The following is a 27402-nucleotide window of genomic DNA, read 5'->3' on the forward strand; positions in this document are numbered from 1 at the left end:
CCCCTTGCTCTTCATTTCATAGTGGAAACATCTCTTGAATGGATCATTAGAAAATGAGGTTACATAAAATTAAAAATCTACTTATTGGAAACCAAAAATATCACAAGACTGAATGCAAGCCATTTCTTCAATAAAAGGGATTTTTTAGGCACCCCCCAAAAAACACATAAAACACCACTAGTGCTAGAAGAATATTATACGAGCTTGAAGACAGAATTGGGCAAATTCATTTGCAGTTGAAACTGAAGTTTGGTACTTATTCAGATATTATATGCACTGCCAATTTTTAGCTGAGATTCTGAAGGAACGCAGAGACAAAATGGACTTAAAGTTTTGTCAGAAGTGGGATTCGAACCCACGCCTCCAGGAGAGACTGCGGCCTTAACGCAGCGCCTTAGACCACTCGGCCATCCTGACCACATGTAGCTTGTTCATCTACATAGTGAGAAAGATAGTGTGAACAAAAAAAACACACATCTTAGGCCATGAGTGGCTATAGCAAGAAAAAAACTCACTGCACTTTTCCAAAAAGACAACCATATAAGCCCATGTGAGTAAATGATCTGATTTTCTCCCTCAAGAAAAAAGAAGATTAAACACAGGTTTGTCAGAAGTGGGATGTGAACCCACGCTTCCAAAAGAGACTGCGACCTGAACACAGCACCTTAGACCACTCGGCCATCCTGACTTGCATTTGCAGCACCTTCCACAAGCCAGACAGCCATGCAAGTGGGGTACCGAAAAGGCATGCCCTCAATTTCTTTATCCCATTATAAGCATTTCCAACAGATCTTTGAACAATCCATACAGAGCAGTACCTATGAAGTACTCTTTAGACCTTTAAAGCGTACAAAGAGAAAGTGCTATTCACCAGCCACTTGAAGGGCGCAAAGCTGCTTTGAAATTGAGTCAACAGCCACATCTTGGCTGACTAAAGCAAATTCAACAAGGGAGCTCAATGTCACAACATAGGGTGGAATACGCAAATCTAAGCAGCCCCTGATCACAGCCCTGAGGAAATTGCTGTAAGTGTGCTGGAGTCCAGCTGTCAACCAGGTGCTTGGCATTCTTCCAAATTTGTATGGCCTGTCTGGCCAGGGAATACAAGTGAATGACTCTTCTAGATGAGCTCTTACATGGGTCATAAGCTCATTTGGTAAGTATTGCACTTTATCAGCAAGACTTTGTACAACAGAAATATATGAGAAACCCAAGCTCTCTTGACTAGACGAGGACGGAATAACATCCCAGGTGAAGACGAACAGATGCAACTTCCATCAGATGTTATCCTGATGAAGAAGATTATATCTCCTAAAGTCATGTCAGAAGTGGGATTCGAACCCACGCCTCCAGATGAGACTGCAGCCTAAACACAGCACCTTAGACCACTCGGCCATCCTGACAGTGGAGAGTCCTAAGAAATGTATAAAAGTCACTCAGAAATTTCTGCGTCCATGCAAGCTTGAAATAATTTCAACCTTCAAACACAAGGTGCAACTTTTTGCACAGGACAATAAACACAGAAGATCACATATGAAAGCATTTCATTTCACAGGTGTACTGTTTTTATGCTTTTAGAATAACTTATACCTCTCACCAGCTATTTAGGGTTCTGTATCCTACTCACAAAATTACCTTGCCTGCGACCTCTCTCTTTATACACAAACAACTACTGCTCAGGAAGTAGGAAGGCAGAAGGAGGGGCAGTTTATGCAAATTTATGCTGTCAATGTGCCTTGCAGATTCATGCAGAATTTCTAGATCCTTGCTGGAAACAAGAGAGCAGGCCTTGTTTCAGATCAACTGTCCCTAGCAAGGAACGTCTGAGCACATCCATTCTTTTGCTCTCTAGCCCCTGGCTTGGGACTCACCCTCACTGGCTGAGGAGTGAAGTTCTGCATACCAACGTTGCATAGAAGGTATGTTTGTGATTGGTTTGAGATGGGTGGGAGGTCAAGAGCAGGGAAAAGCAAGTCACCTTCACTTCTAGTCTCCTCTTCTATGCCTACCTGCCGTTCACTCACTCTGTCTTTGTTTCATTCTCTCCTTCCTCAACACCCCATCTCACTCACTGGCTCTATCATTTGTGCTCTTTCCCCTTGTTCTTCATTTCATAGTGGAAACATCTCTTGAATGGATCATTAGAAAATGAGGTTACATAAAATTAAAAATCTACTTATTGGAAACCAAAAATATCACAAGACTGAATGTAAGCCATTTCTTCAATAAAAGGGATTTTTTAGGCACCCCCCAAAAAACACATAAAACACCACTAGTGCTAGAAGAAAATTATACAAGCTTGAAGACAGAATTGGGCAAATTCATTTGCAGTTGAAACTGAAGTTTGGTACTTATTCAGATATTATATGCACTGCCAATTTTTAGCTGAGATTCTGAAGGAACGCAGAGACAAAATGGACTTAAAGGTTTGTCAGAAGTGGGATTCGAACCCACGCCTCCAGGAGAGACTGCGGCCTTAACGCTGAGCCTTAGACCACTCGGCCATCCTGACCACATGTTGCTTGTCCGTCTACATATTAAGAAAGATATTGTGAACAAAAAAAAACACACATCTTAGGCCAAAAGTGGCTATAGCAAGAATAAAACTCACTGCACTTTTCCAAAAAGACAACCATATAAGCCCATGTGAGGGAAATGATCTGATTTTCTCCCTCAAGAAAAAAGAAGATTAAACACAGGTTTGTCATAAGTGGGATTTGAACCCACGCCTCCAGAAGAGACTGCGACCTGAACGCAGGGCCTTAGACCACTCAGCCATCCTGACTTGCAGTTGCAGCACCTTCCACAAGCCATACAGCCATGCAAGTTTGGTACCGAAAAGGCATGCCCTCAATTTATTTATCCCATTATAAGCATTTCCAACAGATCTTTGAACAATCCATACAGAGCAGTACCTATGAAGAACTCTTTAGACCTTTAAAGCGTACAAAGAGAAAGTGCTATTCACCAGCCACTTGAACGGCGCAAAGCTGCTTTGAAATTGAGTCAACAGCCACATCTTGGCTGACTAAAGCAAATTCAACAAGGGAGCTCAATGTCACAACATAGGGTGGAATACGCAAATCTAAGCAGCCCCTGATCACAGCCCTGAGGACATTGCTGTAAGTGTGCTGGAGTACAGTTGTCTACCAGGTGCTTGGCATTCTTCCAAATTTGCATGGCCTGTCTGGCCAGGGAATACAAGAGCATGACTCTTCTAGATGAGCTCTTACATGGGACCTAAGCTCATTTGGTAAGGATTGCACTTTATCAGCAAGACTTTGTACAACAGAAATATATGAGAAACCCAAGCTCTCTTGACTAGACGAGGGCGGAATAACGTCCCAGGTGAAGACGAACAGAAGCAACTTCCATCAGATGTTATCCTGATGAAGAAGATTATATCTCCAAAAGTCATGTCAGAAGTGGGATTCGAACCCACGCCTCCAGAGAAGACTGCGGCCTAAACACAGCGCCTTAGACCACTCGGCCATCCTGACAGTGAAGAGTCCTAAGAAATGTATAAAAGTCACTCAGAAATTTCTGCGTCCATGCACGCTTGAAATAATTTCAACCTTCAAACACAAGGTGCAACTTTTTGCACAGGACAATAAACACAGAAGATCACATATGAAAGCATTTCATTTCACAGGTGTACTGTTTTTATGCTTTTAGAATAACTTATACCTCTCACCAGCTATTTAGGGTTCTGTATCCTACTCACAAAATTACCTTGCCTGCGACCTTTCTCTCTATACACACACAACTACTGCTCAGGAAGTAGGAAGGCAGAAGGTGGGGCAGTTTATGCAAATTTATGCTGGCATTGTGCCTTGCACATTCATGCAGAATTTCGAGATCCTTGCTGGAAACAAGAGAGCAGGCCTTGTTTCAGATCAACTGTCCCTAGCAAGGAACGTCTGAGCACATCCATTCTTTTGCTCTCTAGCCCCTGGCTTGGGACTCACCCTCACTGGCTGAGGAGTGAAGTTCTGCATACCAACGTTGCATAGAAGGTATGTTTGTGATTGGTTTGAGATGGGTGGGAGGTCAAGAGCAGGGAAAAGCAAGTCACTTTCACTTCTAGTCTCCTCTTCTATGCCTACCTGCCGTTCACACACTCTGTCTTTGTTTCATTCTCTCCTTCCTCAACACCCCATCTCACTCACTCGCTCTATCATTTGTGCTCTTTCCCCTTGCTCTTCATTTCATAGTGGAAACATCTCTTGAATGGATCATTAGAAAATTATGTTACATAAAATTAAAAATCTACTTATTGGAAACCAAAAATATCACAAGACTGAATGTAAGCCATTTCTTCAATAAAAGGGATTTTTTAGGCACCCCCAAAAAACACATAAAACACCACTAGTGCTAGAAGAATATTATAAGAGCTTGAAGACAGAATTGGGCAAATTCATTTGCAGTTGAAACTGAAGTGTGGTACTTATTCAGATATTATATGCACTGCCAATTTTTAGCTGAGATTCTGAAGGAACGCAGAGACAAAATGGACTTAAAGTTTTGTCAGAAGTGGGATTCGAACCCACGCCTCCAGTAGAGACTGCGGCCTTAACGCAGCGCCTTAGACCACTCGGCCATCCTGACCACATGTTGCTTGTCCATCTACATAGTGAGAAAGATAGTGTGAACAAAAAAAACACACATCTTAGGCCATACGTGGCTATAGCAAGAAAAAAACTCACTGCACTTTTCCAAAAAGACAACCATATAAGCCCATGTGAGGGAAATGATCTGATTTTCTCCCTCAAGAAAAAAGAAGATTAAACACAGGTTTGTCAGAAGTGGGATTTGAACCCACGCCTCCAGAAGAGACTGCGACCTGAACACAGCGCCTTAGACCACCATGCCATCCTGACTTGCAGTTGCAGCACCTTCCACAAGCCAGACAGCCATGCAAGTTTGGTACCGAAAAGGCATGCCCTCAATTTCTTTATCCCATTATAAGCATTTCCAACAGATCTTTGAACAATCCATACAGAGCAGTACCTATGAAGAACTCTTTAGACCTTTAATGAGTACAAAGAGAAAGTGCTATTCACCAGCCACTTGAACGGCCCAAAGCTGCTTTGAAATTGAGTCAATAGCCACATCTTGGCTGACTAAAGCAAATTCAACAAGGGATCTCAATGTCACAACATAGGGTGGAATTAGCAAATCTAAGCAGCCCCTGATCACTGCCCTGAGGAAATTGCTGTAAGTGTGCTGGAGTACAGCTGTCTACCAGGTGCTTGGCATTCTTCCAAATTTGTATGGCCTGTCTGGCCAGGGAATACAAGAGAATGACTCTTCTAGATGAGCTCTTACATGGGTCATAAGCTCATTTGGTAAGGATTGCACTTTATCAGCAAGACTTTGTACAACAGAAATATATGAGAAACCCAAGCTCTCTTGACTAGACGAGGACGGAATAACGTCCCAGGTGAAGACGAACAGATGCAACTTCCATCAGATGTTATCCTGATGAAGAAGATTATATCTCCAAAAGTCATTTCAGAAGTGGGATTCGAACCCACGCCTCCAGAGGAGACTGCGGCCTAAACACAGCGCCTTAGACCACTCGGCCATCCTGACAGTGGAGAGTCCTAAGAAATGTATAAAAGTCACTCAGAAATTTCTGCGTCCATGCAAGCTTGAAATAATTTCAACCTTCAAACACAAGGTGCAACTTTTTGCACAGGACAATAAACACAGAAGATCACATATGAAAGCATTTCATTTCACAGGTGTACTGTTTTTATGCTTTTAGAATAACTTATACCTCTCACCAGCTATTTAGGGTTCTGTATCCTACTCACAAAATTACCTTGCCTGCGACCTCTCTCTTTATACACAAACAACTACTGCTCAGGAAGTAGGAAGGCAGAAGGAGGGGCAGTTTATGCAAATTTATGCTGTCAATGTGCCTTGCAGATTCATGCAGAATTTCTAGATCCTTGCTGGAAACAAGAGAGCAGGCCTTGTTTCAGATCAACTGTCCCTAGCAAGGAACGTCTGAGCACATCCATTCTTTTGCTCTCTAGCCCCTGGCTTGGGACTCACCCTCACTGGCTGAGGAGTGATGTTCTGCATACCAACGTTGCATAGAAGGTATGTTTGTGATTGGTTTGAGATGGGTGGGAGGTCAAGAGCAGGGAAAAGCAAGTCACCTTCACTTCTAGTCTCCTCTTCAATGCCTACCTGCCGTTCACTCACTCTGTCTTTGTTTCATTCTCTCCTTCCTCAACACCCCATCTCACTCACTGGCTCTATCATTTGTGCTCTTTCCCCTTGTTCTTCATTTCATAGTGGAAACATCTCTTGAATGGATCATTAGAAAATGAGGTTACATAAAATTAAAAATCTACTTATTGGAAACCAAAAATATCACAAGACTGAATGTAAGCCATTTCTTCAATAAAAGGGATTTTTTAGGCACCCCCCCAAAAAACACATAAAACACCACTAGTGCTAGAAGAATATTATACAAGCTTGAAGACAGAATTGGGCAAATTCATTTGCAGTTGAAACTGAAGTTTGGTACTTATTCAGATATTATATGCACTGCCAATTTTTAGCTGAGATTCTGAAGGAACGCAGAGACAAAATGGACTTAAAGTTTTGTCAGAAGTGGGATTCGAACCCACGCCTCCAGGAGAGACTGCGGCCTTAACGCAGCGCCTTAGACCACTCGGCCATCCTGACCACATGTTGCTTGTTCATCTACATAGTGAGAAAGATAGTGTGAACAAAAAAAACACACATCTTAGGCCATGAGTGGCTAAAGCAAGAAAAAAACTCACTGCACTTTTCCAAAAAGACAACCATATAAGCCCATGTGAGGGAAATGATCTGATTTTCTCCCTCAAGAAAAAAGAAGATTAAACAGGTTTGTCAGAAGTGGGATGTGAACCCACGCTTCCAAAAGAGACTGCGACCTGAACACAGCGCCTTAGACCACTCGGCCATCCTGACTTGCATTTGCAGCACCTTCCACAAGCCAGACAGCCATGCAAGTGGGGTACCGAAAAGGCATGCCCTCAATTTCTTTATCCCATTATAAGCATTTCCAACAGATCTTTGAACAATCCATACAGAGCAGTACCTATGAAGTACTCTTTAGACCTTTAAAGCGTACAAAGAGAAAGTGCTATTCACCAGCCACTTGAACGGCGCAAAGCTGCTTTGAAATTGAGTCAACAGCCACATCTTGGCTGACTAAAGCAAATTCAACAAGGGAGCTCAATGTCACAACATAGGGTGGAATACGCAAATCTAAGCAGCCCCTGATCACAGCCCTGAGGACATTGCTGTAAGTGTGCTGGAGTACAGCTGTCTACCAGGTGCTTGGCATTCTTCCAAATTTGCATGGCCTGTCTGGCCAGGGAATACAAGAGCATGACTCTTCTAGATGAGCTCTTACATGGGTCCTAAGCTCATTTGGTAAGGATTGCACTTTATCAGCAAGACTTTGTACAACAGAAATATATGAGAAACCCAAGCTCTCTTGACTAGACGAGGACGGAATAACGTCCCAGGTGAAGACGAACAGATGCAACTTCCATCAGATGTTAACCTGATGAAGAAGATTATATCTCCAAAAGTCATGTCAGAAGTGGGATTCGCACCCACGTCTCCAGAGGAGACTGCAGCCTAAACACAGCGCCTTAGACCACTCGGCCATCCTGACAGTGGAGAGTCCTCAGAAATGTATAAAAGTCACTCAGGAAATTTCTGCGTCCATGCAAGCTTGAAATAATTTCAACCTTCAAACACAAGGTGCAACTTTTTGCACAGGACAATAAACACAGAAGATCACATATGAAAGCATTTCATTTCACAGGTGTACTGTTTTTATGCTTTTAGAATAACTTATACCTCTCACCAGCTATTTAGGGTTCTGTATCCTACTCACAAAATTACCTTGCCTGCGACCTCTCTCTTTATACACAAACAACTACTGCTCAGGAAGTAGGAAGGCAGAAGGTGGGGCAGTTTATGCAAATTTATGCTGTCAATGTGCCTTGCAGATTCATGCAGAATTTCTAGATCCTTGCTGGAAACAAGAGAGCAGGCCTTGTTTCAGATCAACTGTCCCTAGCAAGGAACGTCTGAGCACATCCATTCTTTTGCTCTCTAGCCCCTGGCTTGGGACTCACCCTCACTGGCTGAGGAGTGAAGTTCTGCATACCAACGTTGCATAGAAGGTATGTTTGTGATTGGTTTGAGATGGGTGGGAGGTCAAGAGCAGGGAAAAGCAAGTCACCTTCACTTCTAGTCTCCTCTTCTATGCCTACCTGCCGTTCACTCACTCTGTCTTTGTTTCATTCTCTCCTTCCTCAACACCCCATCTCACTCACTGGCTCTATCATTTGTGCTCTTTCCCCTTGTTCTTCATTTCATAGTGGAAACATCTCTTGAATGGATCATTAGAAAATGAGGTTACATAAAATTAAAAATCTACTTATTGGAAACCAAAAATATCACAAGACTGAATGTAAGCCATTTCTTCAATAAAAGGGATTTTTTAGGCACCCCCCAAAAAACACATAAAACACCACTAGTGCTAGAAGAATATTATACAAGCTTGAAGACAGAATTGGGCAAATTCATTTGCAGTTGAAACTGAAGTTTGGTACTTATTCAGATATTATATGCACTGCCAATTTTTAGCTGAGATTCTGAAGGAACGCAGAGACAAAATGGACTTAAAGTTTTGTCAGAAGTGGGATTCGAACCCACGCCTCCAGTAGAGACTGCGGCCTTAATGCAGCGCCTTAGACCACTCGGCCATCCTGACCACATGTTGCTTGTTCATCTACATAGTGAGAAAGATAGTGTGAACAAAAAAAACACACATCTTAGGCCATGAGTGGCTATAGCAAGAAAAAAACTCACTGCACTTTTCCAAAAAGACAACCATATAAGCCCATGTGAGGGAAATGATCTGATTTTCTCCCTCAAGAAAAAAGAAGATTAAACACAGGTTTGTCAGAAGTGGGATGTGAACCCACGCTTCCAAAAGAGACTGCGACCTGAACACAGCGCCTTAGACCACTCGGCCATCCTGACTTGCATTTGCAGCACCTTCCACAAGCCAGACAGCCATGCAAGTGGGGTACCGAAAAGGCATGCCCTCAATTTCATTATCCCATTATAAGCATTTCCAACAGATCTTTGAACAATCCATACAGAGCAGTACCTATGAAGTACTCTTTAGACCTTTAAAGCGTACAAAGAGAAAGTGCTATTCACCAGCCACTTGAACGGCGCAAAGCTGCTTTGAAATTGAGTCAACAGCCACATCTTGGCTGACTAAAGCAAATTCAACAAGGGAGCTCAATGTCACAACATAGGGTGGAATACGCAAATCTAAGCAGCCCCTGATCACAGCCATGAGGACATTGCTGTAAGTGTGCTGGAGTACAGCTGTCTACCAGGTGCTTGGCATTCTTCCAAATTTGCATGGCCTGTCTGGCCAGGGAATACAAGAGCATGACTCTTCTAGATGAGCTCTTACATGGGTCCTAAGCTCATTTGGTAAGGATTGCACTTTATCAGCAAGACTTTGTACAACAGAAATATATGAGAAACCCAAGCTCTCTTGACTAGACGAGGACGGAATAACGTCCCAGGTGAAGACGAACAGATGCAACTTCCATCAGATGTTATCCTGATGAAGAAGATTATATCTCCAAAAGTCATGTCAGAAGTGGGATTCGAACCCACATCTCCAGAGGAGACTGCAGCCTAAACACAGCGCCTTAGACCACTCGGCCATCCTGACAGTGGAGAGTCCTAAGAAATGTATAAAAGTCACTCAGGAAATTTCTGCGTCCATGCAAGCTTGAAATAATTTCAACCTTCAAACACAAGGTGCAACTTTTTGCACAGGACAATAAACACAGAAGATCACATATGAAAGCATTTCATTTCACAGGTGTACTGTTTTTATGCTTTTAGAATAACTTATACCTCTCACCAGCTATTTAGGGTTCTGTAGCCTACTCACAAAATTACCTTGCCTGCGACCTCTCTCTTTATACACAAACAACTACTGCTCAGGAAGTAGGAAGGCAGAAGGTGGGGCAGTTTATGCAAATTTATGCTGTCAATGTGCCTTGCAGATTCATGCAGAATTTCTAGATCCTTGCTGGAAACAAGAGAGCAGGCCTTGTTTCAGATCAACTGTCCCTAGCAAGGAACGTCTGAGCACATCCATTCTTTTGCTCTCTAGCCCCTGGCTTGGGACTCACCCTCACTGGCTGAGGAGTGAAGTTCTGCATACCAACGTTGCATAGAAGGTATGTTTGTGATTGGTTTGAGATGGGTGGGAGGTCAAGAGCAGGGAAAAGCAAGTCACCTTCACTTCTAGTCTCCTCTTCTATGCCTACCTGCCGTTCACTCACCCTGTCTTTGTTTCATTCTCTCCTTCCTCAACACCCCATATCACTCACTGGCTCTATCATTTGTGCTCTTTCCCCTTGCTCTTCATTTCATAGTGGAAACATCTCTTGAATGGATCATTAGAAAATGAGGTTACATAAAATTGAAAATCTACTTATTGGAAACCAAAAATATCACAAGACTGAATGCAAGCCATTTCTTCAATAAAAGGGATTTTTTAGGCACCCCCCAAAAAACACATAAAACACCACTAGTGCTAGAAGAATATTATACGAGCTTGAAGACAGAATTGGGCAAATTCATTTGCAGTTGAAACTGAAGTTTGGTACTTACTCAGATATTATATGCACTGCCAATTTTTAGCTGAGATTCTGAAGGAACGCAGAGACAAAATGGACTTAAAGTTTTGTCAGAAGTGGGATTCGAACCCACGCCTCCAGGAGAGACTGTGGCCTTAACGCAGCGCCTTAGACCACTCGGCCATCCTGACCACATGTTGCTTGTTCATCTACATAGTGAGAAAGAGAGTGTGAACAAAAAAAACACACATCTTAGGCCATGAGTGGCTATAGCAAGAAAAAAACTCACTGCACTTTTCCAAAAAGACAACCATATAAGCCCATGTGAGGGAAATGATCTGATTTTCTCCCTCAAGAAAAAAGAAGATTAAACACAGGTTTGTCAGAAGTGGGATGTGAACCCACGCTTCCAAAAGAGACTGCGACCTGAACACCGCGCCTTAGACCACTCGGCCATCCTGACTTGCATTTGCAGCACCTTCCACAAGCCAGACAGCCATGCAAGTGGGGTACCGAAAAGGCATGCCCTCAATTTCTTTATCCCATTATAAGCATTTCCAACAGATCTTTGAACAATCCATACAGAGCAGTACCTATGAAGAACTCTTTAGACCTTTAAAGCGTACAAAGAGAAAGTGCTATTCACCAGCCACTTGAAGGGCGCAAAGCTGCTTTGAAATTGAGTCAACAGCCACATCTTGGCTGACTAAAGCAAATTCAACAAGGGAGCTCAATGTCACAACACAGGGTGGAATACGCAAATCTAAGCAGCCCCTGATCACAGCCCTGAGGAAATTGCTGTAAGTGTGCTGGAGTCCAGCTGTCTACCAGGTGCTTGGCATTCTTCCAAATTTGTATGGCCTGTCTGGCCAGGGAATACAAGTGAATGACTCTTCTAGATGAGCTCTTACATGGGTCATAAGCTCATTTGGTAAGTATTGCACTTTATCAGCAAGACTTTGTACAACAGAAATATATGAGAAACCCAAGCTCTCTTGACTAGACGAGGACAGAATAACGTCCCAGGTGAAGACGAACAGAAGCAACTTCCATCAGATGTTATCCTGATGAAGAAGATTATATCTCCAAAAGTCATTACAGAAGTGGGATTCGAACCCACGCCTCCAGAGGAGACTGCGGCCTAAACACAGCGCCTTAGACCACTCGGCCATCCTGACAGTGAAGAGTCCTAAGAAATGTATAAAAGTCACTCAGAAATTTCTGCGTCCATGCACGCTTGAAATAATTTCAACCTTCAAACACAAGGTGCAACTTTTTGCACAGGACAATAAACACAGAAGATCACATATGAAAGCATTTCATTTCACAGGTGTACTGTTTTTATGCTTTTAGAATAACTTATACCTCTCACCAGCTATTTAGGGTTCTGTAGCCTACTCACAAAATTACCTTGCCTGCGACCTTTCTCTCTATACACAAACAACTACTGCTCAGGAAGTAGGAAGGCAGAAGGTGGGGCAGTTTATGCAAATTTATGCTGGCAATGTGCCTTGCACATTCATGCAGAATTTCTAGATCCTTGCTGGAAACAAGAGAGCAGGCCTTGTTTCAGATCAACTGTCCCTAGCAAGGAACGTCTGAGCACATCCATTCTTTTGCTCTCTAGCCCCTGGCTTGGGACTCACCCTCACTGGCTGAGGAGTGAAGTTCTGCATACCAACATTGCATAGAAGGTATGTTTGTGATTGGTTTGAGATGGGTGGGAGGTCAAAAGCAGGGAAAAGCAAGTCACTTTCACTTCTAGTCTCCTCTTCTATGCCTACCTGCCGTTCACTCACTCTGTCTTTGTTTCATTCTCTCCTTCCTCAACACCCCATCTCACTCACTCGCTCTATCATTTGTGCTCTTTCCCCTTGCTCTTCATTTCATAGTGGAAACATCTCTTGAATGGATCATTAGAAAATGAGGTTACATAAAATTAAAAATCTACTTATTGGAAACCAAAAATATCACAAGACTGAATGTAAGCCATTTCTTCAATAAAAGGGATTTTTTAGGCACCCCCCAAAAAACACATAAAACACCACTAGTGCTAGAAGAATATTATAAGAGCTTGAAGACAGAATTGGGCAAATTCATTTGCAGTTGAAACTGAAGTTTGGTACTTATTCAGATATTATATGCACTGCCAATTTTTAGCTGAGATTCTGAAGGAACGCAGAGACAAAATGGACTTAAAGGTTTGTCAGAAGTGGGATTCGAACCCACGCCTCCAGGAGAGACTGCGGCCTTAACGCTGCGCCTTAGACCACTCGGCCATCCTGACCACATGTTGCATGTCCATCTACATATTAAGAAAGATATTGTGAACAAAAAAAAACACACATCTTAGGCCATAAGTGGCTATAGCAAGAATAAAACTCACTGCACTTTTCCAAAAAGACAACCATATAAGCCCATGTGAGGGAAATGATCTGATTTTCTCCCTCAAGAAAAAAGAAGATTAAACACAGGTTTGTCATAAGTGGGATTTGAACCCACGCCTCCAGAAGAGACTGCGACCTGAACACAGGGCCTTAGACCACTCGGCCATCCTGTCTTGCAGTTGCAGCACCTTCCACAAGCCAGACAGCCATGCAAGTTTGGTACCGAAAAGGCATGCCCTCAATTTATTTATCCCATTATAAGCATTTCCAACAGATCTTTGAACAATCCATACAGAGCAGTACCTATGAAGAACTCTTTAGACCTTTAAAGCGTACAAAGAGAAAGTGCTATTCACCAGCCACTTGAACGGCGCAAAGCTGCTTTGAAATTGAGTCAACAGCCACATCTTGGCTGACTAAAGCAAATTCAACAAGGGAGCTGAATGTCACAACATAGGGTGGAATACGCAAATCTAAGCAGCCCCTGATCACAGCCCTGAGGACATTGCTGTAAGTGTGCTGGAGTACAGTTGTCTACCAGGTGCTTGGCATTCTTCCAAATTTGCATGGCCTGTCTGGCCGGGGAATACAAGAGCATGACTCTTCTAGATGAGCTCTTACATGGGACCTAAGCTCATTTGGTAAGGATTGCACTTTATCAGCAAGACTTTGTACAACAGAAATATATGAGAAACCCAAGCTCTCTTGACTAGACGAGGACGGAATAACGTCCCAGGTGAAGACGAACAGATGCAACTTCCATCAGATGTTATCCTGATGAAGAAGATTATATCTCCAAAAGTCATGTCAGAAGTGGGATTCGAACCCACGCCTCCAAAGAAGACTGCAGCCTAAACACAGCGCCTTAGACCACTCGGCCATCCTGACAGTGGAGAGTCCTAAGAAATGTATAAAAGTCACTCAGAAATTTCTGCGTCCATGCACGCTTGAAATAATTTCAACCTTCAAACACAAGGTGCAACTTTTTGCACAGGACAATAAACACAGAAGATCACATATGAAAGCATTTCATTTCACAGGTGTACTGTTTTTATGCTTTTAGAATAACTTATACCTCTCACCAGCTATTTAGGGTTCTGTATCCTACTCACAAAATTACCTTGCCTGCGACCTTTCTCTCTATACACAAACAACTACTGCTCAGGAAGTAGGAAGGCAGAAGGTGGTGCAGTTTATGCAAATTTATGCTGGCAATGTGCCTTGCAGATTCATGCAGAATTTCTAGATCCTTGCTGGAAACAAGAGAGCAGGCCTTGTTTCAGATCAACTGTCCCTAGCAAGGAACGTCTGAGCACATCCATTCTTTTGCTCTCTAGCCCCTGGCTTGGGACTCACCCTCACTGGCTGAGGAGTGAAGTTCTGCATACCAACGTTGCATAGAAGGTATGTTTGTGATTGGTTTGAGATGGGTGGGAGGTCAAGAGCAGGGAAAAGCAAGTCACTTTCACTTCTAGTCTCCTCTTCTATGCCTACCTGCCGTTCACTCACTCTGTCTTTGTTTCATTCTCTCCTTCCTCAACACCCCATCTCACTCACTCGCTCTATCATTTGTGCTCTTTCCCCTTGCTCTTCATTTCATAGTGGAAACATCTCTTGAATGGATCATTAGAAAATGATGTTACATAAAATTAAAAATCTACTTATTGGAAACCAAAAATATCACAAGACTGAATGTAAGCCATTTCTTCAATAAAAGGGATTTTTTAGGCACCCCCAAAAAACACATAAAACACCACTAGTGCTAGAAGAATATTATAAGAGCTTGAAGACAGAATTGGGCAAATTCATTTGCAGTTGAAACTGAAGTTTGGTACTTATTCAGATATTATATGCACTGCCAATTTTTAGCTGAGATTCTGAAGGAACGCAGAGACAAAATGGACTTAAAGTTTTGTCAGAAGTGGGATTCGAACCCACACCTCCAGTAGAGACTGCGGCCTTAACGCAGCGCCTTAGACCACTCGGCCATCCTGACCACATGTTGCTTGTCCATCTACATAGTGAGAAAGATAGTGTGAACAAAAAAAACACACATCTTAGGCCATAAGTGGCTATAGCAAGAAAAAAACTCACTGCACTTTTCCAAAAAGACAACCATATAAGCCCATGTGAGGGAAATGATCTGATTTTCTCCCTCAAGAAAAAAGAAGATTAAACACAGGTTTGTCAGAAGTGGGATTTGAACCCACGCCTCCAGAAGAGACTGCGACCTGAACACAGCGCCTAAGACCACTCGGCCATCCTGACTTGCAGTTGCAGCACCTTCCACAAGCCAGACAGCCATGCAAGTTTGGTACCGAAAAGGCATGCCCTCAATTTCTTTATCCCATTATAAGCATTTCCAACAGATCTTTGAACAATCCATACAGAGCAGTACCTATGAAGAACTCTTTAGACCTTTAAAGCGTACAAAGAGAAAGTGCTATTCACCAGCCACTTGAACGGCGCAAAGCTGCTTTGAAATTTAGTCAACAGCTACATCTTGGCTGACTAAAGCAAATTCAACAAGGGAGCTCAATGTCACAACATAGGGTGGAATACGCAAATCTAAGCAGCCCCTGATCACAGCCCTGAGGACATTGCTGTAAGTGTGGTGGAGTACAGATGTCTACCAGGTGCTTGGCATTCTTCCAAATTTGCATGGCCTGTCTGGCCAGGGAATACAAGAGCATGACTCTTCTAGATGAGCTCTTACATGGGACCTAAGCTCATTTGGTAAGGATTGCACTTTATCAGCAAGACATTGTACAACAGAAATATATGAGAAACCCAAGCTCTCTTGACTAGACGAGGACGGAATAACGTCCCAGGTGAAGACGAACAGATGCAACTTCCATCAGATGTTATCCTGATGAAGAAGATTATATCTCCAAAAGTCATGTCAGAAGTGGAATTCGAACCCACGCCTCCAGAGGAGACTGCGGCCTAAACACAGCGCCCTAGACCACTCGGCCATCCTGACAGTGAAGAGTCCTAAGAAATGTATAAAAGTCACTCTGAAATTTCTGCGTCCATGCAAGCTTGAAATAATTTCAACCTTCAAACACAAGGTGCAACTTTTTGCACAGGACAATAAACACAGAAGATCACATATGAAAGCATTTCATTTCACAGGTGTACTGTTTTTATGCTTTTAGAATAACTTATACCTCTCACCAGCTATTTAGGGTTCTGTATCCTACTCACAAAATTACCTTGCCTGCGACCTCTCTCTTTATACACAAACAACTACTGCTCAGGAAGTAGGAAGGCAGAAGGTGGGGCAGTTTATGCAAATTTATGCTGTCAATGTGCCTTGCAGATTCATGCAGAATTTGTAGATCCTTGCTGGAAACAAGAGAGCAGGCCTTGTTTCAGATCAACTGTCCCTAGCAAGGAACGTCTGAGCATATCCATTCTTTTGCTCTCTAGCCCCTGGCTTGGGACTCACCCTCACTGGCTGAGGAGTGAAGTTCTGCATACCAACGTTGCATAGAAGGTATGTTTGTGATTGGTTTGAGATGGGTGGGAGGTCAAGAGCAGGGAAAAGCAAGTCACCTTCACTTCTAGTCTCCTCTTCTATGCCTACCTGCCGTTCACTCACTCTGTCTTTGTTTCATTCTCTCCTTCCTCAACACCCCATCTCACTCACTGGCTCTATCATTTGTGCTCTTTCCCCTTGCTCTTCATTTCATAGTGGAAACATCTCTTGAATGGATCATTAGAAAATGAGGTTACATAAAATTAAAAATCTACTTATTGGAAACCAAAAATATCACAAGACTGAATGTAAGCCATTTCTTCAATAAAAGGGATTTTTTAGGCACCCCCCCAAAAAACACATAAAACACCACTAGTGCTAGAAGAATATTATACAAGCTTGAAGACAGAATTGGGCAAATTCATTTGCAGTTAAAACTGAAGTTTGGTACTTATTCAGATATTAAAAGCACTGCCAATTTTTAGCTGAGATTCTGAAGGAACGCAGAGACAAAATGGACTTAAAGGTTTGTCAGAAGTGGGATTCGAACCCACGCCTCCAGGAGAGACTGCGGCCTTAACGCTGCGCCTTAGACCACTCGGCCATCCTGACCACATGTTGCTTGTCCATCTACATATTAAGAAAGATATTGTGAACAAAAAAAACACACATCTTAGGCCATGAGTGGCTATAGCAAGAAAAAAACTCACTGCACTTTTCCAAAAAGACAACCATATAAGCCCATGTGAGGGAAATGATCTGATTTTCTCCCTCAAGAAAAAAGAAGATTAAACACAGGTTTGTCAGAAGTGGGATTTGAACCCACGCCTCCAGAAGAGACTGCGACCTAAACGCAGCGCCTTAGACCACTCGGCCATCCTGACTTCCATTTGCAGCACCTTCCACAAGCCAGACAGCCATGCAAGTGGGGTACCGAAAAGGCATGCCCTCAATTTATTTATCCCATTATAAGCATTTCCAACAGATCTTTGAACAATCCATACAGAGCAGTACCTATGAAGAACTCTTTAGACCTTTAATGAGTACAAAGAGAAAGTGCTATTCACCAGCCACTTGAACGGCCCAAAGCTGCTTTGAAATTGAGTCAATAGCCACATCTTGGCTGACTAAAGCAAATTCAACAAGGGATCTCAATGTCACAACATAGGGTGGAATACGCAAATCTAAGCAGCCCCTGATCACTGCCCTGAGGAAATTGCTGTAAGTGTGCTGGAGTCCAGCTGTCTACCAGGTGCTTGGCATTCTTCCAAATTTGTATGGCCTGTCTGGCCGGGAATACAAGTGAATGACTCTTCTAGATGAGCTCTTACATGGGTCATAAGGTCATTTGGTAAGTATTGCACTTTATCAGCAAGACTTTGTACAACAGAAATATATGAGAAACCCAAGCTCTCTTGACTAGACGAGGACGGAATAACGTCCCAGGTGAAGACGAACAGATGCAACTTCCATCAGATGTTATCCTGATGAAGAAGATTATATCTCCAAAAGTCATGTCAGAAGTGGAATTCAAACCCACGCCTCCAGAGGAGACTGCGGCCTAAACACAGCGCCTTAGACCACTCGGCCATCCTGACAGTGAAGAGTCCTAAGAAATGTATAAAAGTCACTCTGAAATTTCTGCGTCCATGCAAGCTTGAAATAATTTCAACCTTCAAACACAAGGTGCAACTTTTTGCACAGGACAATAAACACAGAAGATCACATATGAAAGCATTTCATTTCACAGGTGTACTGTTTTTATGCTTTTAGAATAACTTATACCTCTCACCAGCTATTTAGGGTTCTGTATCCTACTCACAAAATTACCTTGCCTGCGACCTCTCTCTTTATACACAAACAACTACTGCTCAGGAAGTAGGAAGGCAGAAGGTGGGGCAGTTTATGCAAATTTATGCTGTCAATGTGCCTTGCAGATTCATGCAGAATTTCTAGATCCTTGCTGGAAACAAGAGAGCAGGCCTTGTTTCAGATCAACTGTCCCTAGCAAGGAACGTCTGAGCACATCCATTCTTTTGCTCTCTAGCCCCTGGCTTGGGACTCACCCTCACTGGCTGAGGAGTGAAGTTCTGCATACCAACGTTGCATAGAAGGTATGTTTGTGATTGTTTTGAGATGGGTGGGAGGTCAAGAGCAGGGAAAAGCAAGTCACCTTCACTTCTCGTCTCCTCTTCTATGCCTACCTGCCGTTCACTCACTCTGTCTTTGTTTCATTCTCTCCTTCCTCAACACCCCATCTCACTCACTGGCTCTATCATTTGTGCTCTTTCCCCTTGTTCTTCATTTCATAGTGGAAACATCTCTTGAATGGTTCATTAGAAAATGAGGTTACATAAAATTAAAAATCTACTTATTGGAAACCAAAAATATCACAAGACTGAATGTAAGCCATTTCTTCAATAAAAGGGATTTTTTAGGCACCCCCCAAAAAACACATAAAACACCACTAGTGCTAGAAGAATATTATACAAGCTTGAAGACAGAATTGGGCAAATTCATTTGCAGTTGAAACTGAAGTTTGGTACTTATTCAGATATTATATGCACTGCCAATTTTTAGCTGAGATTCTGAAGGAACGCAGAGACAAAATGGACTTAAAGTTTTGTCAGAAGTGGGATTCGAACCCACGCCTCCAGGAGAGACTGCGGCCTTAACGCAGCGCCTTAGACCACTCGGCCATCCTGACCACATGTTGCTTGTTCATCTACATAGTGAGAAAGATAGTGTGAACAAAAAAAACACACATCTTAGGCCATGAGTGGCTATAGCAAGAAAAAAACTCACTGCACTTTTCCAAAAAGACAACCATATAAGCCCATGTGAGGGAAATGATCTGATTTTCTCCCTCAAGAAAAAAGAAGATTAAACACAGGTTTGTCAGAAGTGGGATGTGAACCCACGCTTCCAAAAGAGACTGCGACCTGAACACAGCGCCTTAGACCTGTGGTAAATAAATAAATAATACCCTATTTTTGAATGAATAAATGAATAACAGATAGCTCAATAAATAAGAGTCAAGATTCGAGGTAGTAGGAGTTTTGCAGGTTTATTACAGCATAAAGGACAGGAACAGGACAACCTGCATAGGAATAGGATGGCAGGGCCCAGCAGCTGCTGGGGCTGGATCTGGGATGAGCGCGCTAAGGAAGGATGGACGGATAACTTTTTAATAACAGTGCATGAGCATATATACATAACGCAAACACATAGCATTACATTGCAATAGGCGTAGCAGTGGGTGGAGCAAAAGGCGTGACGCGTAGCAGTCGCGAAAGATAAGGGTGAAAAGAGGTGTAACAGGGCGTATACATAGACATGTGATGCAAACGTAACAGAATATGTCATGAATGGGGCGGAAACCATGGAGGGGGCTACCTAAGGAGCCGGGACCTCTGACCTAATGGTACGCGCAAACTAGCAATGACGTGTTACTAGGAGAAGCTGGGGGCTTCGAACTCTGTGCTAGGAGCAGAGACTGAAGTCTGGAGAGTCAGGGCGACATGTACCTAAACAGTATCTAGTATCTGATGTTTAGAGAACATGTTGATATAAACTAGAAGTCAGGAGGGGAAAGGCTAACAGACACTATGACTGGACCATGCATTATTCTACATGTAGTGCGTGAGGAAGAATATTAAATGACCATTAAATGCAGTATTTCTCTTACATGGAGACGTGAAGGCTAGACAATGACGGAAACTATTGATGCGATTCAGTAGCTTTAGGAATGCAGAGAAGGAGGACTGAACTGATAACTGGAATCATAACATACTCTTGGCAGACTCAGAGGCAGAGCCAGGCTGAGCCGGGCACTGCGAGGCAGGAAGTAAGTGAAGGGTCGAGGATACAGGTGGGGGCTGTATCGCTCCTCAGCGAGGCTTCAGGAGACAGGAGACAGGAGCTTGAGGCCTAGAAACGGGGACTTTACAATGAAATAACGTGCACACTGAGAAACGTGGCAACGTAACTTTACATAGGCCTGATATTCGTAGTATTCACGAGAACTGGAAACTGGCATACGAGAGGTGGACACAACTATAATTGCGTCATTAATCAAACATAGGGAATGCATATGCATATTTAATCATGCTCACATAACATATGATGGAGGACGCGTAGGGACACAGAACATGGCAAAATTTACTTTTCCACATTCCCTCCTTGTCACTACGTTTCCATCAGGAAACATCAATATTCATGATACCATCTATCATTTCATACAGTATCATTTGCTCGTCTCGAATTATCCTGGAACGGGATCTAGAACGGGGCTTGGGACTAGGAATACATGATGTAGCACAAATGCCGCAAATCGCAGGGCCACATTGTATACAGAGGCAGCAGCTAAATATGATCGCTACTGCAATACCTAGAAAGGACAAGACTTTCCATCCCCAAGCGGAAATTATATTCCAGAACCAACCGGACCATGTCCAGGTGCCTGGATTTTGGTGTAACAGATGGGCAATTTTATGGAGTCTGGTTATAGCTGAATAAACAGACGGCGCGTTATTTGGAATGAAAATGCAGCAACTAGATCCGATGACTCTACAGGCCCGCCCCTATCGGCCAGTATGACGTCAAGGACGAGACGATTCTGTAAAACGACAAATCTCATAGCAGATTGCTCTTCGGTTAAGTTACCTAGAGCAGAGGCAGTCTCATTGACTACAGCTTCAAGGGTTCTGGTTAACCTACGGATTAGCTTACTATTCTGGATAGGTCCTATAAAGAAAAAGAAACCTCTATTGAAATCTGTGTACTGTTCTAGAGCAGTTTCAGTATAATCGACAATTGGGGACTCCCTTCTATGTCTAATGTGTACTAGATGTGTGTTTCTATGATAATCAGATGGGGCTAGGAAAACTGGTGGCAGTAGGAAGGCAATGTAACAGGTTCCCTCCCAATCGAGGGGCAGACGGATATATGCAGTTTGACCACAAATAAAATAAGAATGACGTGAAGCTTTGAAAATAGATTTCCTACTGTCACTATACTTGACAATAGTAGTACAATCACTATGTCCTACGTGTACGGAACCATTATTTCGGACACATAATTCGCCTTTGACTGGTAGTACTGAAATAGCAGGTAAGTCTGGAGTAGTATCAGACTGAACATTCAGGACCATGAAATTCGAAGAATAATTACCTAAATTATACACTTCATTTTCTAGATCTAACCCTGTTCTGTGGGGAAGACCTTGCTTGTCTGGAAAACATGTACTGTTAAGAAAAGACATATCTGTTGAGGATGACGTTAACGTGGACCATGCTCCACACGAACCATTATGTGAAAAAGGATAAGGAAAAAGTGGCAGAACTCCCTTCGGCATCTGGAAAGGGGGGAGTCGACCACACACCCAACAATTAGTGGCATTGCTGGTCTGGTGTGAATAATGTAACATGCGGATGAAAGAATTATTTCGCATAGCGAGGCGGTAAGAGAGTTCATGAGGAGGTAGATCACTAAACGTGTGCTCTACTGTAGCATTAGCAGACTTATTTACATGAGAAACTGGAAAGTACAGGTAAAACGCATAACTGGTGCAGGAAATCATAATGCTGAGAAATAATATGAAACATAGAAAAACGATACATCGAATTGAGTTTTGACTAACTCTCTCACTATGGGGGTCTATTTTATACATGTCAGAAACAGTCTAACCGTTTCACCTAGGGGAGGACTTAGACAATCAAACTGGCTGACTTATTTTACTAGACCGGAGTTTCAACTTATACTCCTGCTGCGGAGTTTTCTCTAACTGGGAAGGGTTCGTAGCAATGTCTTTTGCGGGACAGTCATTAAAAATAATACTTTGGCAGTCCTTTGAATCCTGGGAAATGTTCTTTGAGACTGGTTTCAGTCCATAAAACTTCTTTATGTGCGAAAGGTGCACCCAGCCTTTGCGACCCTCCAACTTCACGGCTGTACGGGTGGCGAGGAGGACCTGTCGGGGCTCCTTCCAGCGAGGCTCCAGCGGACTTGAACGGTCAAAATTCCGGACAAGGACCATGGATCCTGGAACGATTTCATGCGGTGCCACCTCGGTGTTGTCTGGAAATGCGGCGGCAACCTGTGAACGACAAGAGTTGAGGGCAGACATCAAGGAAGCTAGGTAATCTGTCAGCATATTACTTGAAACATCGGTAATACTTCGGGGTCTGGGTGTACCCCACATGTTAGGGGGGCGGCCGAATACGACCTCATACGGGGACATACCTGATCTGGAATGTGCGACCATGCGCATATAGAACAAAGCGACTGGCAGAGCTATTAGCCAGTCCACACCTTTCTCTTTACATACTTTGGCGATGCGGATTTTCAATGTCTGGTTATGTCTCTCTACGAGACCGGCTGCTTCAGGATGGCGTACACAATGGAACTTCCACTGGTACCCTAACAAAAGGGAAACATGCTTCATCAACTCAGATGAGAATGGCTGGCCGTTGTCAGAATATACGACTCTAGGGAGTCCATAACGGGGGAAGAACTCACGAACCAGCTGCTTGGCAGTGGTCTCGGCGGTGTAATCTGGGACTGGATATGCTTCTGTCCACCTGGACAAAGCGCATACAACTACAAGGACATACTTGAAACCTCGACAGCGCTCCATCTGAATATAATCCATCTGGAGGACTTCAAAAGGGTGGTCAGGGGGCTGGAATCCACCTTGTTCCACCGGGACACTTTTACCTGGATTAAACTGGCAACATATCATACAGGTACGGACTTTCTGCTTGGCTGCAGCTCGTAAATGCTTGTTGAACCAAATATTCTGGATACTGTCTAACATAGCTTTTTCTCCTAAATGTGCTGGACTATGTGCGGTATTAATAATGACTTGAACCATAGAGTCGGGGAGAAACCATGTGGCTCTACCCTTCGTTAACCATCCTTGATCTGTCTGGACCCCTCCTTGTTCGGACCATTTCTTAATTTCTTCAGGAGTAGCATGTAACTGTATGTCTATGACATCTTGTGTAGGGTCCTTAACTGTCATGCATGTAGTCGGATCTGGAGTGTGTGTCTGTGTCGGAATAACTGGAATGTCTGGAGTCTGTGCTGTAAGCTTGGCTGTGCGATCTGCTAGATCGTTACCTTGAGAAATAATGTCAATAACTTTCGTATGTGCTTTGCACTTCATGATAGCGATAGATGTCGGTAAATGTATGGCATCTAACAGGGCTTGAATAAGGAGACCATGCTGAATCTTGGTTCCATGAGAAGTCATGAAACCTCTCTCTTGCCAGAGCACTCCGAAGTCGTGTACAACTCCAAATGCGTAACGTGAATCTGTGTAAACATTAACTTTCAAGTTCTTGGCGTGTATGCAGGCTTGTGTCAGAGCAACTAGCTCTGCTGCTTGAGCAGACAGGGTGTCAATACGGTGTGTCTCAATAACTTCAGTGTCGGTAGTCACTGCATACGCGGCGACTAGTTCTCCTGTACTTGTTCTCATACATGAACCATCCACATAAAGTGTCAGGTCGGGGTCTGGTAACGGAATATCTGTCAGATCTTGTCTTGGCTTAGTCATAATATTAACTACTTCCACACAGTCGTGTGTGGCAGGATTCGAATTAACTGACGGTAACAGTGTAGCAGGATTCAGGATGTTGCAGCGTCTGATTTCTATGTGTGGCTGAAACAGTGTCAATTCATAACCTGTTAAACGTGCAATTGTCAAGTGCTGAGTCTGGGTTCGGTTTAAAAGAACTTCCACGGAGTGTGGAACCTGTACTGTCAGGGAATGTCCTAAGACTATGGAATCACTTTGTCTGATAGCTAGGGCTGTGGCTGCTACTGACTTGAGGCACGCAGGCAGAGCCTGGGCTACAGGATCTAATGTGCTCGAAAAATAAGCACAGGGCTTGTATTGTCCTGCTTGATCTTGTGTGAGAACAGATAATGCTGTACCTTCGCGTTCAGTGACGAAAAGTGTAAAAGGCTTACTGGTGTTCGGTGTAGCTAGAACTGGAGCTTGACATAGGGCTTTCTTTAACTCATTGAAACTGAGTGTATGTTCAGATGTCCAAGGGAGTACAGTCGATACGGCTGCCTCCTGTGTCGTTAACTGTATCAGTGGCTTGGCTAGAAATGCATACTGAGGAATCCATTGTCGGCAGTAAGAAGTGAGGCCGATAAAAGCACGTACCTCCTTCTGGGTCTTGGGCTGGGGAAGACTCGCTATTAACTGGATACGGTCTGGTGTCAACTGCCTACCCCTCTTGGACAGCAAGTGTCCTAAGTAGACCACTTGCTGGACACAGAATTGAAGCTTAGAAGGGGACACCTTGTGCCCCATCTCGGCTAGGAAATACAAGACTGTAAGAGATGCTCGCTCGCAAGCACGTTCAGAACGGGCTGTGACCAGTAGATCATCGACATACTGGAGCAGGGCAGTGTCAGTTGGCATGTGAATGTTGTCTAGTTGTCTCTTAAGTGCTTGACTGTAAATGCTAGGACTTTCTGTGAAACCTTGAGGAGCTCGTGTGAACATATAGCTCCTTCCATTTAAACAAAATCCGAAAAGGAACTGGCTGTCTGGATGAATAGAGACACTGAAAAACGCGTTCTTGAGGTCGATTACAGTAAAGAACGTGGCTTCGGAATCAATGGCTGTCAATAGGGAAGAGATATCTGGGACCACTGGATACTGGGGAATAATACATTTATTAAGTTCTCGTAGGTCAATCACTAATCGATATACTGGGGGTGCATTTGGATCAGTACGTTTCATGACTGGAATGATCGGAGAATTACATACATTGGAGTCAGTTTCTACAACTACTCCTTGAGCCATGAGCTCGTCAATAATTTTGGATAAGGCTGCTACAGCCTCAGGTGGCAATCTGTACTGTCTGATTCGTGGCAGGACTACACCTGGCTTGAGAGTCACACGATGGGGTGTGATTTGCATATAACCAACATCAGTTGGACCTTGCGCCCATAGATGCTGCGGAACATTAGACAATCTCGGATCAAAATCTCGTAACACATAGTGACCCTTAAAGTCACGCAGGAACAGACGTATTCCCTCTGGGGAACAGCATATAACTGCACCTAACTCTTTCAGTGTCTTAATGCCTAATAGGTTTTCTGGACATGACTTAGTAAGTAACAAATCAGTAGTACGGGACAATGGACCTACTTCTAGAGTAACTGGCTTTGATATCTCATTTACGATAGGTTTTCCTGAAAATCCAAGGGAAACATTTCTTGAGCCTGAGAGCGGAGCCCCTGGAACTTCGGCGTGACTAATTGTGGTCCTACTTGCCCCTGTATCGATCAAAAACTTTCTGTCTTTCCCTAATACTTGACTGTGAACATAGGGACCTTCTTGATCTACAGGTATCTCGATGAGAGGCAAGCCTACCTCCCTCTCTAGGCTGTTTCATGAATATGGCTGGTACTCTGGATACTCGGACTGTGCATACTGATACATTTGCTGTGTGACGTGCTGTGTTGCAGCAATAGGCTGCGGTACTGTAACTGTCGGTTGTGCATTCTGTGGCTGAGGAGTCTGTGAAACTTGTTCTTGTCTAGGCGGACGTGGTCTTTCTTTAGTCTTACCAGTGGCTATGTTGTGTTTCAGAACTGCACACTCGTTTATAAAATGACCTGGCTGTTTACAATAATTGCAGTTCCCTTTAACGGGAGCTGCGGGATGACTGGCTTGATTCGGACCCCTCTTCTGACTGTCTTGAGGAACAGATTGTGCAACTAGTACTTTCATTTTCGTGTCTTTCATACGCTTTCTCTCGTGTTCTTGTTCTTCCCTGATTCTATTCTGGTGGTATTGGAGCATCTGCAACATCTGGGACGGGGTATTAGCTTGCCAGGTACTTTCGACTTTCAAAACTCGATTCTTAATTTGTGGACTTGAATTCTCGACTAATTTAGTAACAAAAAGGTGAGGGTATGACTCACTACTTGTCTTGAGGCCACTGTTGATGCTAAAACATTTCTCAAATCTAGAATAAAAATCACTAATATCTTCGTCTTGTTTCTGTTTACAGGCTGAGATTGCATCCCAGTCTTCTTTTCTAGTTGTCAATAACCTAGGTAAAACTTGTATTAATAATTCTGGTAATTCTTTACATTTCGCTCCAAGACCGGTACCTGGTACTCGTGCCTTGTCTTCGGCTTCTAGAACTGCCCAATCGATCTTTTTCTCTCCCACCTCCCATTCTTTTTCCTTGAGCTTTTCATACACCCCTGCGGGCAACAGGACTTTTAACATTTTAATGATATCTGGATACGTGTATTCTCCCATACGGAGCATGTCCTTTAATTCTCTATGGAACCCTGCTGGATCTTTATCATGACAGGGAATTAATTTCTTCATCTCTAGGAGTTCCATCTTTGTAATCGGGGTGTAAACAAACACTCGTTCTAGTTCGCCACCCGTTCCTCTAACTGGGTGGACTTCTCGTAACGGATTCTGTCTCTCTATGTAAAATGGTTTACTTTCTGGGGGTGAGACATGAACAAAATGCGGATTCAGAAACGTTCTATATTTGTGGCGCTGTTCTAGAATGACACTAATTAAGTCGGTACCTAAACCTTTCCATCTATACTGGAGTAGCTCGTTCAGGATATCATGTAACGGGCCTGGATCAGAGTGCTGACCCTCATACAATGTAATGAGGTGCTGAATCATATACATACCCGCCAGTCGTTGCTCGGCTGGGGGCATTTTCAGAAACATTTGTGCCACTATTTCGTCTGGAAAAGTGGTAGAATCAGTAATCCATCGGACTGCCGATCGGGTTAGTTCTTGTTCATGCATGGTACTTAACTC

General features: G+C 43.3%; 20 non-coding genes across 20 annotated transcripts; all 20 read right to left on the minus strand.

Annotated features, from left to right (window-relative positions):
• Positions 1 to 334: 334 nt before the first annotated feature.
• Positions 335 to 417, minus strand: TRNAL-AAG (transfer RNA leucine (anticodon AAG)). Its single transcript has one exon. It is a non-coding gene; the product is annotated as a tRNA-Leu (tRNA).
• Positions 418 to 1320: 903 nt separating this feature from the next.
• Positions 1321 to 1403, minus strand: TRNAL-UAG (transfer RNA leucine (anticodon UAG)). Its single transcript has one exon. It is a non-coding gene; the product is annotated as a tRNA-Leu (tRNA).
• Positions 1404 to 2429: 1026 nt separating this feature from the next.
• Positions 2430 to 2512, minus strand: TRNAL-AAG (transfer RNA leucine (anticodon AAG)). The gene has a single exon. It is a non-coding gene; the product is annotated as a tRNA-Leu (tRNA).
• Positions 2513 to 3417: 905 nt separating this feature from the next.
• TRNAL-UAG (transfer RNA leucine (anticodon UAG)) lies at positions 3418 to 3500 on the minus strand. The gene has a single exon. It is a non-coding gene; the product is annotated as a tRNA-Leu (tRNA).
• A 1025-nt stretch (positions 3501 to 4525) lies between these two features.
• On the minus strand, positions 4526 to 4608 carry TRNAL-AAG (transfer RNA leucine (anticodon AAG)). The gene has a single exon. It is a non-coding gene; the product is annotated as a tRNA-Leu (tRNA).
• A 904-nt stretch (positions 4609 to 5512) lies between these two features.
• TRNAL-UAG (transfer RNA leucine (anticodon UAG)) lies at positions 5513 to 5595 on the minus strand. Its single transcript has one exon. It is a non-coding gene; the product is annotated as a tRNA-Leu (tRNA).
• A 1027-nt stretch (positions 5596 to 6622) lies between these two features.
• On the minus strand, positions 6623 to 6705 carry TRNAL-AAG (transfer RNA leucine (anticodon AAG)). The gene has a single exon. It is a non-coding gene; the product is annotated as a tRNA-Leu (tRNA).
• A 2012-nt stretch (positions 6706 to 8717) lies between these two features.
• TRNAL-AAG (transfer RNA leucine (anticodon AAG)) lies at positions 8718 to 8800 on the minus strand. Its single transcript has one exon. It is a non-coding gene; the product is annotated as a tRNA-Leu (tRNA).
• A 904-nt stretch (positions 8801 to 9704) lies between these two features.
• Positions 9705 to 9787, minus strand: TRNAL-UAG (transfer RNA leucine (anticodon UAG)). Its single transcript has one exon. It is a non-coding gene; the product is annotated as a tRNA-Leu (tRNA).
• Positions 9788 to 10814: 1027 nt separating this feature from the next.
• On the minus strand, positions 10815 to 10897 carry TRNAL-AAG (transfer RNA leucine (anticodon AAG)). Its single transcript has one exon. It is a non-coding gene; the product is annotated as a tRNA-Leu (tRNA).
• An 899-nt stretch (positions 10898 to 11796) lies between these two features.
• On the minus strand, positions 11797 to 11884 carry TRNAL-UAG (transfer RNA leucine (anticodon UAG)). The gene has a single exon. It is a non-coding gene; the product is annotated as a tRNA-Leu (tRNA).
• A 1026-nt stretch (positions 11885 to 12910) lies between these two features.
• TRNAL-AAG (transfer RNA leucine (anticodon AAG)) lies at positions 12911 to 12993 on the minus strand. Its single transcript has one exon. It is a non-coding gene; the product is annotated as a tRNA-Leu (tRNA).
• Positions 12994 to 13898: 905 nt separating this feature from the next.
• TRNAL-UAG (transfer RNA leucine (anticodon UAG)) lies at positions 13899 to 13981 on the minus strand. Its single transcript has one exon. It is a non-coding gene; the product is annotated as a tRNA-Leu (tRNA).
• Positions 13982 to 15006: 1025 nt separating this feature from the next.
• On the minus strand, positions 15007 to 15089 carry TRNAL-AAG (transfer RNA leucine (anticodon AAG)). Its single transcript has one exon. It is a non-coding gene; the product is annotated as a tRNA-Leu (tRNA).
• Positions 15090 to 15278: 189 nt separating this feature from the next.
• TRNAL-CAG (transfer RNA leucine (anticodon CAG)) lies at positions 15279 to 15361 on the minus strand. Its single transcript has one exon. It is a non-coding gene; the product is annotated as a tRNA-Leu (tRNA).
• A 632-nt stretch (positions 15362 to 15993) lies between these two features.
• Positions 15994 to 16076, minus strand: TRNAL-UAG (transfer RNA leucine (anticodon UAG)). Its single transcript has one exon. It is a non-coding gene; the product is annotated as a tRNA-Leu (tRNA).
• A 1027-nt stretch (positions 16077 to 17103) lies between these two features.
• Positions 17104 to 17186, minus strand: TRNAL-AAG (transfer RNA leucine (anticodon AAG)). The gene has a single exon. It is a non-coding gene; the product is annotated as a tRNA-Leu (tRNA).
• A 189-nt stretch (positions 17187 to 17375) lies between these two features.
• Positions 17376 to 17458, minus strand: TRNAL-UAG (transfer RNA leucine (anticodon UAG)). The gene has a single exon. It is a non-coding gene; the product is annotated as a tRNA-Leu (tRNA).
• Positions 17459 to 18089: 631 nt separating this feature from the next.
• TRNAL-UAG (transfer RNA leucine (anticodon UAG)) lies at positions 18090 to 18172 on the minus strand. Its single transcript has one exon. It is a non-coding gene; the product is annotated as a tRNA-Leu (tRNA).
• Positions 18173 to 19198: 1026 nt separating this feature from the next.
• On the minus strand, positions 19199 to 19281 carry TRNAL-AAG (transfer RNA leucine (anticodon AAG)). Its single transcript has one exon. It is a non-coding gene; the product is annotated as a tRNA-Leu (tRNA).
• Positions 19282 to 27402: the final 8121 nt, after the last annotated feature.

This window comes from Lissotriton helveticus, chromosome 8 (genome assembly GCF_964261635.1).
Source record: "Lissotriton helveticus chromosome 8, aLisHel1.1, whole genome shotgun sequence".
Classification (NCBI taxonomy): Eukaryota; Metazoa; Chordata; class Amphibia; order Caudata; family Salamandridae; genus Lissotriton; species Lissotriton helveticus.